Source organism: Hyalella azteca, unplaced genomic scaffold (assembly GCF_000764305.2).
Source record: "Hyalella azteca isolate HAZT.00-mixed unplaced genomic scaffold, Hazt_2.0.2 contig9827, whole genome shotgun sequence".
Classification (NCBI taxonomy): Eukaryota; Metazoa; Arthropoda; class Malacostraca; order Amphipoda; family Hyalellidae; genus Hyalella; species Hyalella azteca.
In genome coordinates, this window is record NW_025939887.1 from 11,477 (window position 1) to 17,214 (window position 5,738).

Consider the following 5,738-nt stretch of genomic DNA (forward strand, 5'->3'; position numbering starts at 1 on the left):
TAAGCACCTTCAAATTTCCATTTTATGCGTAATTCAATTTGATTGTTGTTATTGTTGATTGGTGAGTTAGGTATTGATGGTGATCACATGGGAGTAATGAGGTACAGCGTGGTGATTTGATAGAATAATTATTCAAGGAGTATATACGGCATACAGTTTTTTCCAGGTTTTAATTATATTATACAGGTCGGAGTATGAGCTTAAACACTTGTAGTCATCGGCTCATGACTGTAATAGTGTTGAGTCTGAACATATACGCGTACCGTTCTGTCCTACACCGACGGAATTGACTTAGTACAGAGTTATATAGTTATGGCCTATCTGACGTCACGAGGTCATCGGTTGCTAACTTGTAAACAAGGCAGAGGGCAGACCTAAGGAAATATTCTATGAATATTTCTAAACAATGATATTAATCGGTAGCTTCTATGAATGACAGTAATAATTTTTCAGCAATTCTCACCTGCCAGATTAAATTGCAGTAAAATAAATTAATTTGTATTTTCACAAAGCCTGATTTTGTGATAAATAAAAACACTGATGATGAAAGTTACTGGCTCAGTAAATAATTATTCCATGATTTCTATGTAGCGCAGGAGATATATTTGTTAAAGGCAGCGGGTCACGCGTAGCCAACCGAACTGCAGAGAAACGAGCATCCTATAATAGAACTTTAATATAATAAATGTAGTCATTATCAAACAGTGATCTGAATTTTCATTTCTATGACGGTAATCCTACTTATATCAATCATACCTCGGCAGGTTCACACCGGATTTCAGTCTGGATCTTAAGATATTTAAGTCAGAAATGTAAATTTAAATACTGGATAAAACTACAAAGAACTGTGTTCTTAAGTGATTGCACAAGAGTCTAAACGAAATTAGAACGTTGACAGCGATTACATTCAACAATAGGCAGATAGAACAAGAAGAGAATAAACTATAAAAATAATTCACTTCTTTGGCATCAAACTTCAAGCCTGCAAACATCACTAACTTCAGCAAAAAATCGGGTAAAATACAGTTATTTCGCGGATCTGTTATGGTCAATCAAACATTGAGATAGCACAAACTAGCAGATGGATTTTCCACGATAAAATTTAACGCTTTTCTATACGTTCTTCAGGTAAAAACAGAGTCAATAGGTAAGGAGCTCCAACAGGAATCAAATCTGGAAGCCTATAGCGGTCTCGTAAGGAATTCAGGTTTCAATCGACACGACGGATAACGATTCAGTATTTCATTGTAGTGGCCGCCGCCGAGCATCTTCTTCGTGAGGCGGAGAGTTAAAGCCAAGGTGGCAGTCGCTGCGGTTTCATTGCTGTATTCAGAGGCTGCAACGCTGCATATCTCGGCTCGCCCAGCGCGGCTAATCAACAAAGTGTGCTTTACTGAAATTTTACAATTTTACATGGTTATGAAATTTACTGAAATTTTTACACGTTACTGAAATTACTGAAATTTTTACAAGTTTATGGATGAACATTTACTGAAAAAATGCACTAATTATCGCTCAACGGAATCATGGGTGCGATTTTCATTGATGAACTACATAATTTTACTTGGCACTATTTCAGTGATGCTTACAAAACTTGCTACTGATATTATGAGCAGAAGTAATGGTAATAAGTTATCATAGGGACAATGTGAGCTATCGTATGGAAGTAATTCTTCATGAATAACCAAATGGGCACTTAAAGCTTCTTCAGCAAATTATCTGACCATTTATGTATTTTTATTTTCGTATCAACTTTTATCTAAGCGATGACTGGATAAAATTCCTAAAATTTCACTTAATTTTGAAATTGAAGCTCCAAAATGCTGTTTATTGAAAGCATTTTTCGTTAATTTTTCGGTATAATTTTCTTCACTTAAATTGTTATAAATAAATTTGAATTAATTGCTTTCTAAAAAATGAGAATAAACAAATATTTTAATGAAATAAATTATAATTACTGTTTCCCTCATCGTTCAAAATGCTAGGAATAAAATTGAATGTACATTGTACTGTTCCCATGTAGCTCCGTTCCCTCTTAGAATAAAAAAAAAGTTGGACGGCCTCGAGAACGAATAGAAAAAATTATCATTTTCAAATGAAATCAAATCTATTCACACGTAGCCATTAGTACTTTCCGGTAGCTTTTACTTGATGCATAATCCATCACACGAAATGTTTAGAAATTGTATTTTGAGCAGAAGGAACTTCGCTGCCTGATGGCAGCATCAATCATGAGCCTTTATAGCAACGCTGCCCCCTGGCCCAAGCTCCACGCCTCAGGAGCGAAGAGAGTTTCAAAATCAGGCTTTCGATGGGGTTTAGATTTGACAGCGCCAATGCTCAATTTACTGCGTTATTACTATTCATTTTCCAAAATGTTTTCTCGCTTAGAGTCGGTAAAATTTATTTACAAATAATTTACCATGCCATATTGCGTAACAGAGCATTAGTGATCACTAAATTAACCCAGCCATAGTGTCTAGATTGCTACAACGAAAAATACTATAATAATCGAATAGTATAATCGTGCCTGCAGAAAAAGTTAACTAAACTCATAACAACGCTGCCCTAATGACAGTCCGTTAAGAAACAGTGCCGTCATGATGACTGCCAACTTTAAAATCGCTATCGAATAAATTTGCAAAGTGAACCTCGTCACCGAGCAAGGCTGTGCAATCAATCTAACTTAGAGTCCAGCGGAACATCAGCGCAATAACTACAAACGACCATGAATTGTCGCTGTCTGCCGTGACCATGAAAGAGCTGCTTGCACGGCATGAACATTGCTTCTGCGCACCTGGAATATTTCTGGTCTAGTATGTTCTGTGGGGCGCCGTTAGATGTCAGGCGTTTGACATTTTAGAGCCAGCTACAGTGATGGAAATTATTAGCATAATGATGGAAATTATACTGGTCGAAATTCCTAGCATAATGTTGGAAATTATACTGATGGAAATTACTAACATAATGATGAATATTATACTGATGGATATTACTAGCATAATGATGGAAATTAAACTGATGGAAATTACTAGCATGCTCCAACTCCATGTTTGAAATAAAAGATGTAACGAGGAACAACCATATGAAGTGCTGGTAATTATCGAATTGGAAATTATCCGTCGCATGGAACTGTTCTTGTCAAGAATACTTTACCTGAAAAAGCTTCGGAATTTGTGTGGTGAAATTACATGGAAATTATTTATGAGGTCGGCCCGGTATTCGGGCTATTTCTGTGGTAAGGTCCAGGAATGTGAATGAGCATGAGGCGGCTAGGCTAGCAGGCTCCGCTCTAACGGAATGTTCTGTCCGCGGTAATCCAAATTACACTCCAGTCTTCAGGGCAGATCGGGGAATGGGTTGAGGGTCAAACATAAAAAAATACAAATACGGAATATTAATCAAATTTTTTGACTAATAACTGGTGAAATTAAATTCAGGGACGGGTGAAAATATACCCAAAGGGTAAATAGCGTAGAGCATGAAAACTCGGGTTTCACTTCCTGTGATCTCTAAATTTTGCCAAGAAACGATGGGCCATGTGCAGTCTCGTGTCATGATAGATTGAACGGTTAGGATGGATTTCAATAAATTGCAGGCCAAATTTCAGCTTTCCTAAAACTTGGATACAATAATTGGATATAATGGATATAATGTTGGATATAATGTTGTGTGGCCAATGTTGGCTTATTTATAAATTGCGTGTAAAATATCTACTATATAAAAGTTACATGTTAAACGCTAACTTACATAAAAGGTGTGCACAACATGTCAGCTTATAGAAAATTTTTCTGCCGAATGTTAGCAAATATGAAAAGTGTGGGCCGAATGTCAGCTTATATGAGTTCAAAGATCGAGAACGCACAAAAAAGTGTTTCTTCAAAACTCGTAAATAGTAGAGCTGAGGTACCATAAATAAGATTTTTATGACCAAGGTAACTTCTTTGCTACAAAAAAACATTTCAACTCCATAAAGCACACGGCGATGGAGCCATGCCATTAAAGGTGCCATTTAATTACCGTAATAAATCTTCCACTCTAAGGGGGTACCTACTTTTAGGGGACTTGCTGTTCTGTGGTGAAGATCTTAATTTGCTGAGTATTTCCCACGCTAAGTTTTGCAAGCTTAATGCAGTGCTAAAACTCTCTATTTAAGTTCGCGTTAATGAAGGACAAAAAGTCAAGCAATTTCTTCTCCACTCCTGACCGTAGTGAACCAGGGTAGCTCTCGCGTGAACGCTGCAGAAGCTCTGAGGCTTACGGACGCCAGTGCTCAGATCTCGGCCATTATCGAAGTGAGAGACTAGATCAAATATCTCTTTGACCTTAATATTTTTTTATCAGACCTTCAATATCCCCATTTATTACGCTTATCATTTCTTAAAATAACCTCAATGATTTCTAGTAGGAGAGAAATTCTCGCTTTAGTAAGACAGTTTTAGAGACATTTTTCCATGTATTTCTCGTTGAAGAATAATGCGTTTTTCCAATCTCCAACTTTTTATACAGCGAAAATTTGATTATGCTTCTAACAAAAATTAAGACATATTTTTGCTTCTAAAACTGATAAACAACTCTTATCTACAGGCCAAGCATTCTTAATTCTAATAAATGTACAGTTTCTTGAAGAATTCCAGTTTTCAAAACGACCTCCGCATTAATTTTCTGCGTAGTGAATTTGTCCCAGACAATTATAGCCAGTTTTGATGATGACGATGTCTAATCTTCCGTCGCCGAAGCTTAATCTTGTTATCACAAGAGAAATAATCAATCCCGAGACTGAGAACATGAGATAAAACGTCCAGCTTACAGACGGCTAATTAGAACTCTGACTGATGTGCTCTGTTGGAGCAGCCCTGTTTTTAAGCCATGAACTTATAAGCAAAAGATTCACTACTGCTGAACTGCGCTGTTTTTCTTCTCTTGCTGAAGATTTTTGCTGCATTTTGAGATGAATCTCATAATGCAATTCAAGTTCGTTAAACTCTCACTTTTCCAGCCAGCGCCGGAAAAACCAAATATGTTCCTTTTTGCTCCAAATGAAAAATGCCGTAGCCCCGCCCCCGGCTGCTTACTTTCATGTTATTTTACTTTAATGAATGTAAAGTCTATTTTCTTCAGACAACTGTTCATTTTCAAACATATCAATTGTTAAATTTATCATACTTCTTGCATCAGTGAAACAGATGAAAGACCCGGTCGATATTATCAAGATTTGTTGCTTCACTAATTAGTTAAAGGCTGAAAAAATTACCTCCAACGCGAGAACCAAGAAATAAAATAAATTAAATAAAAAAACAAATACTAATGAATATAATAAAATTTTTACGGCCAAAACGATTATTTTGAATTAATGAATTGCATTATTACTTAAACTTTTGTGCAATGGGATTCAAAAAACGGCATTATGATAAGTATTCTCGCAGAATGAAAATCTCTTGCGCTAAAACTTTTTCAAGGTCAAAGTTAACGCATTCTAAAAAGGGATTTATTCCAGAGCTAAATCTTCAGGATCGGACCGCAAATGGGACCAGGAAATTTATTATAAACTTGGAATCTGGATTCGGAAATTTCGTCAGAAGCCGGCCAATCATAATTGAAATCTCTGGTGAGTTGCCATTATCGAGAATACTTTAGTCGTTCATTTTCTTGATCCAGAAGAACTTTCAGAAGAGTTCAAATATCAACTAGCTGTTATAAGAAGGAAATGAGCTTTAGTCATTTGACTCATTCTCGAC